General features: G+C 40.8%; 1 protein-coding gene across 2 annotated transcripts in view; it reads left to right on the forward strand.

Moving 5' to 3' along the window:
* The first annotated feature begins 5,736 nt into the window (after positions 1-5,736).
* The window catches only part of HOPX (HOP homeobox), a 35,825-nt gene continuing 28,135 nt past the window's right edge, over positions 5,737-13,426 (forward strand). Inside the window, exon 1 of one of the 2 annotated variants that reach the window (XM_020975305.2) lies at positions 5,737-6,148. The gene's annotated coding sequence lies outside the window, so the exon portion shown is untranslated. Of the gene's footprint in view, positions 6,149-10,904; positions 11,045-13,426 lie in introns of those variants that run through there. The other variant, XM_020975303.2, reaches the window with a different exon arrangement.

The following is a 13,426-nucleotide window of genomic DNA, read 5'->3' on the forward strand; positions in this document are numbered from 1 at the left end:
CTCCACCTCCAATCCCTACGCCTTCCATCAGTACCTGGGTTATTTCCACATCACGGAATCCTAGAATGTAAAGGAATGAAGGAACCTTAAACATCATCTAGTCAAACTCTCTCATTTTTTGGAAGTTTCTTCTCTCGTGTTGAGCCACTTTTTTTCTTCCAGATTTCTCTCCTTTCTTTCCATTCTTATTAATAAAATTTTCGTCAGTGCTCTCAAATGCAAATGACCTCTTTGATGTTTACAGGACTCATCTCTTTGCACTTGTACTATCACAAAGACTGGCTAATCCACTCGCATACTTATTTGAGCAAAGGAATGCATATACCATGACTTGGGGGGGGGTTGGGTCCCTGCATCTACCCATCATGTCTTAGAGCAAGGGTTCTTAACATGGGATACACTGACCTCCGAGACTTTAGGGGTCTGTGAAATTATATCTTTAATTTTGCTAACCTTTAACTGACATGTATCATTACCTTCTATTATGAATACAGGCAACAAAGCATTATTCTGATAAGGGGTCCACAGGACTCACTAGGTCCATGATGCACGGAAAAAAGTTAAGAACCCTTGCCTTAGAGTGTAGTCAAACATATTTCTTCAAAAACCTATTTTCTCTTGCCCCCTCACCCCTAATCTCCCACCTCCGTGTAGTGGAAATCATAATGGATGTAGAGTCACAAATCTTTGCTTTGCTTCTTACTATCTATGTGACTTTGACTTGGGCCTCAGTGCCTCATCCATAAATTGGGATTTTGAATTAGATAATTGCTAAGAACTCTTCCATCTCCAAATCCTATAATCTCCATGTATCACCCAGGCACCTAACTTATGAGTGTCAGCTGGTCCTTGAATTAATTTATATTAGTGGATAAAGAAACTTCTACTCTCCACCCCCATACTCAAGATGAATCTGAGGTATGGAGTTTTAGAGTTCCCTTCATCACCCCCTCCCACCTTTTGCAGTGACTTTGAGAACTAAGTAGGGTGAGAATTCAACTACAAAGGGAAAAAGAGAAAGGAGTTTAGTGAGCTAGGTTAATTAGATACCTGGCTGGCCAACCTATAACTCCCTATCATTCACGTTAGAGATATTCTTTTAAGAAATCAGGCTCCACACCCAGCCCTTAGAAGAATGCCAGCATTCCAGCAGCTTCGAAAATCATGCTGATGTCAGAAAGAAGCAAGACATATATGGTTGAGGAAAAATTATTCTACTTAGTAGTTTTTTTAAAAAATCCCATTTTACATAAATAAACATTTTTAGTGCTTTTTAAAAATCAGTGCTGTCATTTCCCTGTGACACCTCCTCAACCCTCCCCTCCACCCCCCCACAGAACCTCCCTTCATAACACAAAAGATGTTTTAAGCAAAACAAACCAATATGTTGGCCAAATCTGACAACATATTCATCATTCTGTACCTATAAGCCATCATCTCTTTAACTAGAGGTCACCATCAGTCCTCTAAAGTCAAGAATAGTCACTGTATGATGGCTTCAATGTACCTATCACTTTCCTACAAATCTTCCCTTTCTCCCTAGCCCTCACTTTCCCACAAATCTTCCCTTCTTCCCTAGGCCTCACTCTCTGAGCCTCATTCAGTTGAAGGGTCAGGATCTAAAGATCAAGGTCCTGAAAGCTCTCACTTGATTTAAGCCCCGGGCAAAGGGCCAGATGAATTAAGAGCATGTATAGCTCCAAAACAGAAGGTAGAAGAAGTCCTTTTGCTAATGGAGAAGAAAATCCCTAAGGCCCAAATGGAGAGAGAGGAGAAAGTCAAAGCTTTGATCTTTGAAGATGGCACTGAGAGAAGAGGTAGGAGGAGGATTCTGACCTAGATAATGGACTAGAGCAGAAATAAGGAAAGAGAAATATTAGGGCTTAAACTTCTCCCTGAAGTAGTTCCTAGGAACCTGTGACTATGGAGAAAGTTTGTTTCATGGAGGCATTTAGAAGTCTGGAGTGGACCCCTTCTCAGAACATTTTTAAATACATAAAATAAAATAAATAGGATTACAAAGGACATACTGAATTATACTGAAATACAGTTATCAAATATTTTTTAAAAACAAGTTCACGGATAACATATTAAGAACTTTTGGTCTAGAATATCCAGAGGAAGGGACAGTGACACTGATGGAAGGTGTAAACTTAAAACCTGACAACAGGATTCCCAACAGCCTGGAGGAAAGGGAGAATTGATGAAAAAATCAGAGAACATCAGAACTGTCTGGGGCCCTGTGGCTAATGCAGCTGCAAGACAGCAGTCCACATTTCCCAGGCTTTAGCTAAAGACCACAAATGGGAATATCAGAAGACAGGAAGAGAATGGGGATGTCAAATTCCACTGTAATAAATCAGATTTGAGGAGTCACTAGGGGCATGAGTCTTAAGTATTTATAGAATACTTGCAGTTTATTTTTCTTAATTTTCTGTAGTGCTTTTCCCAGCGTTCCCAACAGGACAGTATGATCAGTCTAAAATCAGGGAGAAGGAAAGAAGTGTCAGAAAGTTGAGGCAGCAAAGTGGCACAGAGTACAATGGATATGCAGTAAAGAAGGTACGAGTTCAAATCTTGACCAAGACACTTACTAGCTATGTGACCCCTGGGCAAGGAGCTGAACCTCTGTCTGCTTCAGTTTCCTCATCTGTACAATGGGAATAATAATTAACACCTACCTCTCAGGTTTTTCGTGAGGATCAAATAAAATAATATTTGTATAGCATTTTGTAAGCCTTAAAGCACTATGTAAATGTTGGTTATTATTATAATATGATATAATGTAATAATATGATTTGATACATAATAGGATATATTATATAATATTATATGACATATTAGATAATATTATTTGATTATATCATGTTAATATATTATTATATCATATTAATATAACATTATAATTGTCTTCTCTGTGACTCAGTTTCCTCATCTGTAAAAAGGAAGGGTGGACTTGAAATCTAACATCGCCTCCAACTCTTTGGTTCTATGACTCTGTGAGTCCAGAGAAATTAGTGGAGCATTCCTGGAATCTTTTTTTTTTTTGGCTAGGCAATGGGGTTAAGTGACTTGCCCAGGGTCACACAGCTAATAAGTGTTATGTATCTGAGGTCACATTTGAACTCAGGTCCTCCTGAATCCAGGGCTGGTGCTCTATCCACTGTGCCACCTAGTTGCCCCCTGGAATCTTACAGTCAATTGTGAAAATGGCCTAGGATCCATATATGCACCCAGGACCGCTATCCCTTATTTGGAGGCAGGATGAGAAAATGGGGAAAGTGCTAGATCTAGAGGTAGAGGGCCTGGGTTCAAATGCTGACTCTTTGCTCCTTGCTGCTGTGAGATCTCGGGGAAACTCTATGGTTCTCATCTTCTTATCTGCAGAATGAGAAGGCCTGGACTAGGGAGTCTCTAAGGGTACTTACAGCTTTAAATCGATGGTCCTGTGTGTAAGCTGTTTCTGTTTTTCTGAGAACCAAGGTAATCCTTCTTCCTGAATGGGGAAGCCAGGTAAAGAAACAAGGAACAGAGGAGACCTGAAACCAGTAGGCAGATGTGGCGTGACCTCACTTAGGGCTCGAGGGCAGCAAGGATGACCAAGCTTCACAGCAAGTGAGTCTGTACGGTTTCACTGGAGTGTGGGGGGGAAACAGCTTGAGGCCCACAGAGCATCCAAAGTGAACAGAAAGGGCTGCCTCCCCCCTATTCCCCCTTTAGCACCCTCCCCCTTCCTGGGCACCCTGCAGGAGCTGTATAGGGTTTTACTGGCCCTAACAATAGCATGAGGTCACCAAGCAAAGGGCTAATAGATTTACTTAAAGGTAACACAGACATCATCTAATACAACTCCCTTCTTGATTTATTTCATGTCTTTTTTTTTTCTTTTTACAAGAGGAAACTCAGGCCCGGAGAATGGAAGTGATTTGCTATGTCAGGGGAGGGTAATAAAGGCAAAGTTCAAACCCAAATTCTCCAAGGCCAAATCCATCACTCTGTCTGACCACTAATCACACCTTGCTGCACAGGAGGGGAGTTAGGCCTGGCCTCTTTTTTTCCTAGTACCCAATTCATTTCTCTGATCCTTCCTTCCCAGTATGGCAGCCAGTCTCACAAGGGTATGCCTCACAGACTCTACCCTGACTTGGATTTTACTTTGGGATGGGGGTGTGCTGGTAAATGTTTAACAACTAGTTCTCTAGTTTAAAAAAATGTTCACAGGACCCACTTTTAAATCCAACCTGCATTATTAATATTTTCTCCATCACTTTCTAAAGTCAAAACACTAACAAAACAGTAAGCCAAGCGCCAACTTTTAGCATTTGCAGATTTATGAGATGTCAATGCTCACACTGAAAATTTAACAATTATCTTGCCAGCCAGTTAGAGCTAGTTCTAGCATAGCCCTGGCTCTGGCAACAATTTATGGTGACCTGTGTGACCTTGGGCTTACATAGCTTCCTGAGTCTCAGTTTCCTCATTTGCAAAGTGAAGAGGCCTAGGATTGCTGTGTGTTCAGGTGTGGTAGAAGTTTAAAAAAAAAAAGGAGTATGCAGATTTTAATACATATAAATCTGATATATCATTAATCATTTCATGAGCAAAAATTGGAACACAAAAGCAGCTGGACTTGGAATTTTTTAAAACTTGAAGTCCTAATAATCCAGTTATTAAATGTGCGACTTTGGGAAATCATTTCCCCTCCCTGGGCAAAAATGAGGAGATTGTATTAGATATTCTCTAAATTTCTAATGTTTAAGACACAGTTCTTGTGTCCACGGAATTAGAGAGACAAGAATAAACAGATTTGTATCACTGCTGAGCCTAGAGGGTAGACCAGAAAACAAAATGATTTTCCTGGTAACCAAGGTACTCTTTGTTCAGGTACCAGGTACACACTTTGTCCATAGATATACAAAAATCCTTAACTTCCTTCACGCTTTAATTTTTTTTTTATCAAGAAGAAGGAATCTGGCATGCCATTATTTTTTCCTTTCTTTCACATGTGGCCATTGTTTCCAAGAGAATCATCTGGGCCTTTTCTTTGTCCAAAGGAAAAAAAAATAATGCAGAGGTAAAAAAGCAAAATAAGCAAGCACTTACTTTCTCATGGTATGCGCTGAAATAAATAGACACAGACACTCCCATGCCCAGTCTCACCCCAAGGCTAACATCTCCCTTCTCTCATTCACACAAATAATCTCACCTAATGGGTTTCGCATGCTGCAAACAATCAATGACTGTTGTATGCAGCTAATAAGTAAAAAAGGTAACAAGCCAGTGCCTCAAACCTGCATGCTATACCTCAAGGACCCTCAGTCACATTTTCACTAACGGTGACAGAAAGGTATACACGTAGGCTCAGGATTCCTTCTCACAGATGCATACACAAACACATCCAGTCTTTTGATTTAACTCCAGTTAGGAGTCTTTCAATTCCTGTGTTTGGAATTGTCTTATAAGGGAGCAGAAAATCAGGAGAGAAATACCAATGGGGATTGAAGAGATCAGATTAAAACAGTTTTTGATGTTGAACGAAAATAGTATCATCCCAGCATGACTCCTCCCCTTAGCCATTCTATTTTGTACATTCAGTTCCAGTAGGAAAGCAACTTCATGTTAATTAGGCAACCGTGGGCGGGCACTCAGTTGGCATATGGCCAATGGAACTCATGAAATCAACCTCACAAGGCGGATGTTTTGAAGTGATGCAATGTCTAACCGAAAGTCCCATTCAAAGCAAGAAAGTTAGAAGGGTCTCAGAACCCTGCTCTGTTTCCCACACAGTCTGGACCTGACCTACTCCCTTCCAACCTTGGGACATCCTTTATTGGTGGAAAAAGAAGAAAAGACTAGAATAGTGAGAAAACTTCACGGCCACCACAGATGCTGTTGCCTGACTGGACTGCACAGCAAACCTGAATAACCAGGACAGACTTAGCATCCACATACTTTCTGTCGTTTTCATCTACCCTACGCTGCAGGTTTTTCAGGTACTTGCATGAACGTGCACACACATACACACACGTACATATACACACATAAGGAAACGTGCTATCCAAGGAGTGAGTAAGCACAACTATTTAAACAGCCCTTCATCCAAGAACAGGACTTCCTCAGATCAAGAACAAGCTGCCATAATTCTCATGTAAGTACCTCTCACATGGGTCTGACTTTAATGTTACAGAAGTAGATTAACTTAGAAACTCAGATAAAATTCTAATGGTTACTCAATTGGACCCTTCTGCTGAAAGAAAGAAAGAAAGAAAGAAAGAAAGAAAGAAAGAAAGAAAGAAAGAAGAAGAAGGAAGGAAGGAAGGAAGGAAGAAGGAAAGAAGGAAGGAAGGAAGGAAGGAAGGAAGGAAGGAAGGAAGGAAGGAAGGAAGGAAGGAAGGAAGGAAGGAAGGAAGGAAAAGAAAAGAGAAAGAAAGGGGGAAAAAGGGGAAAAGAAGATGAAAAGTAAAGGAAGATTAGAGCCTGAGACTAGGTATCCATGCAGGGAGATGGGAAACAGTTGCTAGAGAAGATTGTCAGAGATTTGAGAATTTTAATAGGACTGAACTGGAAACTTTGGACAAGGGAAATTTTCATCTGATTTTGTCGGCAGCTGTTGAGCTCACCTTGGCATCTGTCCTATTTTTGAAAAATGTTTTAGAATGACGACTTGGATGGTCATGCCAGATATATATGCTTTTTAGTTGTTTAATATCCTATTCCGCACTCTGATGTTTTCAGGAAGATCTGTCCAGGGTAGAATGAAGAAAAGTGCTGGACTTGAAGTCAGGAAAGACCTAGTTTTAAATTCCATTTCTAGCATTTAATGACGGTATGACCATGGACACACCTCATTTTCTGAGCCTCATTTTCCTCATCTGTAAACTGGTGATAATATCTGTAGCCCCTACCTCACAGGCCATCATGAGGCCCAAATGAGATAATCTCTATTTAAAGTACAACCTTTCTAAATTTTAGTTAATTATTTAGTTAATATTATATGATCTAGCACAACATTATTTTTAATATACTTATTTTCAATGTGTTGATCTCAAGTGGAGGTGATCTAAGTTGACTAAGTATGATGGAGGCTTCATGACAGGTGATTGAATTTTTCTCTGCAGTTTGCTATTACTCAGAGAAATTTATTTCATTGCAACCAGTAGTTATTTGGTTTAGACTTAAGGGAATCCTCCTATTCTGGTACCTTGAGAAAATGTATGTCCTTAGTATTTCAACACAATGCCAAGCACGGTTAGCTCTGCAAGCTGCTGAGAAAAAGGAAATGGAATGGAAGCCAGGGACATGCAGACCCCATGTAACCATCAGGTCTAAATAAAAGTATCTTATCAGGTAGACTACAAAAAGCAGTAACATGGAGAGGCCGACAGAGCCCAACTGGTCATTCGTTTGTGCAAGGTTAAGACTGACATTTTCAGAGGAAGGCAGAGGCTCAAAAGAGAGGTCATCTTCATGGTGAGCTATCACATTCAGCAAATGTATATCAAAAAGATAACAGAGAGATAAAACATTTCACCTAGCATTTAAAAATGTACGTCTTTTGTTGGGTTTTTTTTTACATCACATTCATTTTCGAACAAAATCTTCTCTTCTGACCTTACTCAAAAGGCCTTCCTCTGTCATAAAGATTAAAAAGAAGAAAAACCATAATAGCTAGCATCTATATGGCATTTTAAGGTTTGCAAAGCACTTTACAAATATGATTGCATTTTATCCTCATAATCATGGGAGGTAAGGCTCTATTATTACTCTTATTTTAGAGATGAGGAAATTGAGTCAGGCAGAGGTTAAGTGACTTGCTCAGGACACAAAGGTAGGCAGGATCTGGGGGAGGATTTGAACTCAGCCTTTTTTTTTTGACTTCATGTTTGACACTCTATTCACTGCGCCATCACGTACCTCCTGCAGTATAGTAAAATCAACTCGCCTAGCATTTAGCTGTGTCCTTTTTTTCTTTAAGGGAATACAGCTGTTGGCTGAAAAACGAATGCAGCATCTGGGTCACCATACTAAAACCCATTTTTAAGATAATGATGACCCTTTTAAAAATCAAAGCATTTATTAAGCACCTGCTATCTGCAAAGCAGACACAGGGCCGCTAGGTGGCGCAATGATAGAGCGCCAGGCCTGGAGTCGGGAAGATTCATCTTCCCGAGTTCAAATTTGGCCTCAGTCACTTACTAGCTGTGTGACTCTGGGCAAGTCATTTAACTCCTGTTTTCCTCAGTTTCCTCATCTGTAAAATGAACTGGAAAAGGAGATGGCAAACCACTTCAGTGTCATTGCAAAAACAAAACAAAACAAAACAACAACACAAATAGGGTCACGAAGAGTCAGAAAGGACTTAAAAATGATTAAACAATTAAAATCTGCAAAGCAATCTAGGAGAGACAAAAGTGTGATATAGAGCCTCTGAGGAGGGAGCTACCATTCCAATTGAAGAGCCAAGATATACACACAGAAGCCCTGACTTCTTTAGAACCCAAAGGTCTGTAGATAACAGGGTCCAGGAGTTCTTAGCATTTTTTTTGTCTCTTTGGTAGTTGGGTGAAGCCTATTGTCCCTTTTCAGAATGATGCTTTTAATTAATTATTTTTTCCATATGCTTTTGAGTTGAAAAATTTTTCTCCCTTTTCCTCCCTCCCCCCCCCCTTCCCCAAGACGGGCGCACAATCTGATATAGGCTTTACATTTACATACCCATTAAACATATTTTCACATTAGTGAAGTTGTAAGTAAAACTTAAAACCAATAGGAGGAACCATCAGAAAGATGAAACAAAACTCAACAGAAGGTACAAATAAGTGATAGCGATTTGACTTCCATAGTTCTTTCTTTGGATGTGGACAGCATTTTCCATCCCGAGGCCTCTGGAGATGTCTTAGATCCTCGTAATGCTGAGAAGGGTTCAGTTTAACAATATTAGTCATCGCATGACGTGGCTGTTATTGTGTACAAAGTCCTCTTGGTTCTGCTCACTTCACTCAGCATCAGACCGTGTAAGTCTTTCCAGGTTTTTCTGAAGTCAGCCTGTTCATCATTTCTTATAAATGCTTTTAATTTATAAAAACCAATATACATAGGATTACACAGGAAACCAATTATATTGAAATAATTATCCATTTTTTTAAAGTTCATAGACTCTATGTTAAGAACCTGTATCCCAATTCAGTTCCTTTCCTTTTCCAGATGAGGAAACTGAAGCCCAGAGCAGTAAGTTGTCTTGCCTCAGGTTACACAGCTACCCCTAAAACATTAAGAAATAGAACAAGGCAGTCCATGATTAACCACAGGAATGAGTTGTTCAAACAAGAGATGCTTACACCTCTGGAGGAGAGAGAGTGCAAGTGCATTGGAGACCCTCCTCGTATTCTGGGCTCCTCAGAACCCTACTCTTATGTCTGTTAAGGAGTCAGGGCTGTTTCTCAAGTGCTTTCCTTGTGCAGGTTCTGGCTCCACAGGCTCTATGCCAGGGGAATTGCTCAGAGTGCTCAAAGCTGTGTTGTTTAAGGATTGTGTTAATGCTTCAGTAGGAATGTTTCAAAACTAAAGCTTCCTTTTGTTCTTATTATAATATCTGGTATAAGCAGGTGGATTATGGTTATTGAACAGAATAAATGAACAAAATAGATGTTATTACTGTTCTATCAGTTCTTCCTTGGGAAATAAACTACAAGGATCCAATCCATGTATGTTTCTGCTATAGTAGGGTCTTCTAAAAAAAATCATCACTACTATCAGGGCCAGTCCTAGGCCAAATTGTGTATTAAGTGAAGTTTGTCTTCATGCCTTCCCTCTGAACCTTTCCAAGGCTCTTTCCTCCTTATCAACTCTCCCCACACTGAAAGGGTGCCTTTCACCCTTATGGTGCCCCACCCAGGTCCTGCACCTTTCTTTCCTTTAACTCAGAACTCCTTTAACTTAAAATGTATTGGCTCTGTGTTTCATTCTCTCAAACTTACCAGGTGACTCTTTGGGGAAAAAACACCCTGATAAATGAATTTAAGCCTAGGGTATTAATAGCTAATATAACTTAATGTGCTGTCCTTGCCAGGGATATTCACTTCTTCAAAGCTGGATGACTAAATTTCATATCCAAAAATATTGATTTCTAACGGTTGGAGATTTCAAGCCCCAAATGGCAAATTAGAGGAAGAAACTGGTTTAGGGGCAATTTCAGTATCATGCTAGAGCAGACAATCTACCCATAAGGCTAGCCCAGCTCCCCTCCTCCTGGTTATGGCTGTTCTTGGGGTAGGCTATTGTTTCTTAGAGGTGGCTGTGTCTCTGAGAGGAGGGGTAGTGTCACTACTGGAAATTGTTTTGAGATTATTGGGGAGTAGTGACCATAAAAAGTCAGATTTCAATTACAGACTATCTTGTAATACTGCCGAGAGCAGGAGAGCTCAGAGTCCTTTGTAATATAAGGCATATATAGGTGGTTTCTTCCCTGGAGATGGGAAGGGGCTGGGATAATTTTCTCCATTTTTAGCGAACGCGATGGAGACGCAGAAAGACAAAGTCGTTTGTGCCAGTGTTGAGACCACACCAGGAATCCCTGGACTTTCCTCTATACTTTCCTCACTCCTGCAGTATATTCTTAAATCATGGGAAGCAGGAGGAGAAAAAAAGGAAAGGACTCACTCCCAAGAACGCCACATCTGGAGCAAAACTCAGCTTTTAAGTCCCTTTTCCCCTTTTGAAAGATCTAGAACGCTCCCGTTTCGAGCCCAGCAGGTGCCAACAGCGGCAGCTGCGTCTGGTGCTTTCCATCCCTGAAAAGGGGCGCCTCGTCAGGATATGTTTAATTAAGCTCTCCAGCCTGAAAGCAGAGTCATGCGGCGGCACTACGCTCCTATCACCCGCAGGACTGAGTCAAAGCCCCTGTCAGAGAGACAGAGCAGTGAGCCCGGAGCAGGGAGCGCGGGCACCCGGGCTGGGCATACCGAGGAGGGGCTGGACCAGCTGGCGCGCTTCTCGCCGCCCTCCCTTAGCGCAGCCAAAGCAAGTGGAGTCCTTCTGGGGCAAGGTGAGTCACTGCGCTAGGAGCCTGGCGAATTTCAGCGTTTGGGAGTGATGCACCCTTAGCTCTCTGGTAGGTCGTAGTAACTTAATCCTGCCGGGCACCAAAACTGTTCTGTTCTGTTCTGTTCTGGACAGAGATGCTACCTTGAAGGATTTGTTAAGGGGTGTCACGTTGCTAGGAAAATGTGGTTATGAAAAACTTACTGGATCTCTTTCTTACCTCCTTAAAATGCTTTCCTTGAAAAAGGTTACCTTCACGATGTTCGTTTCAGATCCTGCTGGAGGGATAGTTTGGCTGAAGGGACCACTAGATTTTCTCTCTCTGTGTCTGTTTCTCTGTCTCTGTTCTCTCTGTCTCTGTCTCTGTCTCTGTCTCTGTCTCTCTCTCTCTCTCTCTCTCTCTCTCTCTCTCTCTCTCTCTCTCTCTCTCACTCTCCCCTATCTATCTATCCTCCCTAGTCTCAGTTTCTTCATGTATAAAATGAGACCGTTGGATTGGGTCACCTCTCAGGTCGTAGTATCTATGGATTCTCAGAGGCCATCTAGTCGATCATCTTAGAGATGAAGAAACTGAGGTTTAGTGATTTGCCCAGCTCACATACAGAGGAGGCAGAATAAGGACAAAGACCAACTCCAAAGTCAATACTCTTTCCACTGTGTCATGGTGGGCCCCCCCCCCCCCGCGTTATTGTGTGGCTTTGTAGATTCTTGGGAAAAGGCACAGTGTAAGAGATGAGGAACCAGGACAGGGGTTGAGCATAGATCACACACTCAAGCTGCTCCGATTCTTGTGTCAGTTTCTCAGAACAGGTTTTCTTTTCTTGCTAACAAATAACCATAACAAAAGAGAGCTCTGGTTTCTTTTAGAATTAGAGATGAATCCCTGCCCAACCCCATCTAATTACTGGTACTTGGTTTCTGATAGCTTAAAAAGAGTAGCTAATAAAATGCAAACTTCAAAATCCCTCCAGATCTTAAGTAACCAAGGTCTGCACTCATCTACAGTGAATGGCCTCCAAATGAATTTAACAGTTCTTAGCTTTCTGTCTAGTGAGCAATAAAAGTATAATGAATGTTGTACTAGTTCTTATTCCAAAACTGAAGCTTCCTGGAGCTTTGAACACCATCTCACTCGGTGAGATTAGTTTAGCTAATCTATTTAGTTGATGTTTTTTCATATCCTTCTTGCACTGTTTAATCACTCAGTTTACCAGTATCTTTTTTTTTATACAAAACCATGCATCTCTATTACATGCAACCTATTTTTGTAAAAAGGCAGCTAGGTGGTATAGTAGATAGAGTGCTAGGCTTAGAGTTAGAAAGACCTGAGTTCAAATCGGAGAACAGATACCTTTTTTTTTTAGGATAGGCAATGGAGTTAAGTGACTTGCCCAGGGTCACACAACTAGTGTTATGCGTCTGAGGCTGGATTTGAGCTCAGGTCCTCTTGGATCCAGGGCCAGTGCTCTATCCACTGCGCCACCTAGCTGCCCCTAATGAAGTCTTTTTTTTTTTAGGCAATTGGGGTTAAGTGACTTGCCCAGTGTCACACAGCTAGTAAGTGCCAAGTGTTTCGTCTGAGGCTGGATTTGAACTCAGGTCCTCCTGACTCTAGAGCCAGTGCTCTATCCACTGCATCACCTAGCTGCCCCTGGAGAACAGATACTTACCAGCTGTATGACCCTGGGCAAGTCACTTAACCCTGTTTGCCTCAGTTTCCTCATCTGTAAAATGAGCTGGAGAAGGAAATGGCAAACTACTCCAGTGTCTTTGCCAAGAAAACCCCAACAGGGATCACAAAGAGTCAGATGTGACTGAAAACAACTAAACAATGATTTTTATAAAATCTATATTAAATTTAGCTCAGCAGACAGGCAAAGTAATATGGATAATATGATAATATATGTTCCCTCCTCAAATTAGATAATATTTATGAAATGCTGAGCACTGGGCCTAACTCATAGTAGGTATTTAATAAAATGACTATTCCCTTTCTCTATTCCTTTCTGCTCTCTTCTCTGTATTAGCTCCTTTAGCTAATATAATAACTATATATTATATATAATTAATTTATTATGCATAACATTCTATATGCATGTAAAATATAATAATGTATATACTACTGCTACCACCATCCAGCTTTTTCCTGACTTCTTTTCTACTGAATTCTTATACTGTGCCCAGCAATATGATAGTTCCACTTTCTTACATTTATAATTCAGCAACTCAAGGTTGGAAAGTGCCCACCATTTTATTATTTATTTATTCTTCACAATTTCCACATAATGTGGAAAAGCATTATTGGTAAATGATGGGATTCGTAGAACAAGAATCTAATATATAGGAATCATGAGGTAATCCTTTCATTATACACAACACTGGTCAA

Source organism: Phascolarctos cinereus, unplaced genomic scaffold, assembly GCF_003287225.1.
Source record: "Phascolarctos cinereus isolate Bilbo 61053 unplaced genomic scaffold, phaCin_HiC Scaffold_9;HRSCAF=440, whole genome shotgun sequence".
Lineage (NCBI taxonomy): Eukaryota > Metazoa > Chordata > Mammalia > Diprotodontia > Phascolarctidae > Phascolarctos > Phascolarctos cinereus.